Here is a 2,236-nt window from a genome sequence, read left to right as displayed (position 1 = left end):
CCTAAGCCACAAAGGAATCCTCACGAAGGGTTACAGCCGCCTCTGCGGGGCGGAGAACACCAGAGAGAAAAGAGCTCTCCGGCGGGCAGGAATCCGCCGGGGAAATTCCCTCCCGGAGGGGGAAATCGACGCCATCGTCACCGCCATCGAGCTGGACATCATCTCCATCACCATCATCATCATCTCCACCATCATCACCACCATCTCCACCACTGGACATCGTCACCGCTGTAGCAATTTGGGTTTGATCTTGATTGTTTGATAGGGGAAACTCTCCCGGTACTGATTTATACTTGTTATTGATGCTATTGAGTGAAACCATTGAACCAAGGTCTATGTTCAGATTGTTATTCATCATCATATCACCTCTGATCATGTTCCATATGATGTCTCGTGAGTAGTTCGTTTAGTTCTTGAGGACATGGGTGAAGTCTAATTGTTAGTAGTGAACTATGGTTGAGTAATATTCAATGTTATGATATTTAAGTTGTGGTGTTATTCTTCTAGTGGTATCGTGTGAACGTCGACTACACGACACTTCACCATTTATGGGCCTAGGGGAATGCATCTTGTACTCGTTTGCCAATTGCGGGGTTGCCGGAGTGACAAAAACCTAAACCCCCGTTGGTATATCGATGCAGGGAGGGATCGCAGGATCTCGCAGTTTAAGGCCGTGGTTAGATTTATCTTAATTACTTTCTTGTAGTTGCGGATGCTTGCAAGGGGTATAATCACAAGTATGTATTAGTCCTAGGAAGGGCGGTACATTAGCACAGGTTCACCCACACAACACTTATCAAAACAATGAAGATTAATCAGTCTGTATGTAGCGAAAGCACTAGACTAAAATCCCGTGTGTCCTCGAGAACGTTTGGTCATTATAAGTAAACAAACCGGCTTGTCCTTTGTGCTAAAAAGGATTGGGCCACTCGCTGCAATTATTTCTCTCGCATTTTACTTACTTGTACTTTATTCATCTGTTACATCAAAACCCCCCGAATATTTGTCTGTGAGCATTTACAGTGAAACCTTCATCGAAACTGCTTGTCAACACCTTCTGCTCCTCGTTGGGATCGACATTCTTACTTATCGAAGATACTACGATACACCCCCTATACTTGTGGGTCATCAAGACTATTTTCTGGCGCCGTTGCCGGGGAGTGAAGCGCTATTGGTAAGTGGAATTGGTAAAGAAAACCTTTACTGTTTGTGCTGATTTTATTTCTGCCTGCTGCTATAAGTCATTATGGAGAGATCTTCTCTTCAATTTCTATTTGAGAAATCTACTACTACCGCAACGGTAGTGGATGAGGCGCCAGGTGAGGAAGTAATACCATATAAAATACCTACGAAAATTATTGAACATGTTATGGATAACCGCTATGAAGGGGATGGAACTCGTCCATCCGGTGATCATTTATCGTTTTTGCATGAATTATGCGGGTTATTCAAATGTGCAGGTATTGCTATGAATGAAGTTAGGAAGAAACTATTCTCTATATCGCTGTCCGGTAAAGCGGCGCATTGGTATAAATTGTCTGAAGAATGGTGATTCTCTTGATTGGGAGGACATTGTGCCTTTATTTTATTCCAAATTTTATCCTCCAAGTGAAATTCACAAGGATCGGAACCGCATATATAATTTCTGGCCTCATGATGGAGAGAGTATTGCCCAAGCTTGGGGGAGATTGAAGTCTTTAATGCTCAAATGCCCCATTCATGAGCTTCCTGGTAATATTATTATTGATAATTTCTATGCAAGACTTTCTTTTCAAGACAAGACCTTGCTGGATACTTCTTGTTCTGGATCATTTACACGCAACAAAGAAGAGTTTAAAAGGGACCTTCTTGATCGGATCCAAGAAAATACTGAAGGTTGGGAGAATGACAAAGATAGAGAATCAGGTATAATTTATGATTATAAATGCATTGAAGCTTTTATGGATACTGATAAATTTCGTAATATGAGTGCTATATATGGTCTTGATTCTCAAGTTGCTGCAAATCTTTATAAATCTTTTGCCTCTCACTATGAATTGCCTAAGAAGAATTTTGATAAGTATCATGAACCGTATAAAGATAAAATTGATCCATCTATTAATAAGTGTGTTGTAATTGAAAGCTGTCGATCGCGTTATTCCCGAAGCTTATATTGAAAAAACTCCTTTTCCTGCTAAAATGAAAGAGTACTCGTTATAAATAGTGCGGTTCATAAAAGTGAAAAGAAACCTAGAGA

The sequence above is a fragment of the Lolium rigidum genome, chromosome 3, assembly GCF_022539505.1.
Source record: "Lolium rigidum isolate FL_2022 chromosome 3, APGP_CSIRO_Lrig_0.1, whole genome shotgun sequence".
In the NCBI taxonomy this organism is placed as follows: Eukaryota; Viridiplantae; Streptophyta; class Magnoliopsida; order Poales; family Poaceae; genus Lolium; species Lolium rigidum.
Note: the sequence above shows the minus strand (reverse complement) of the source record.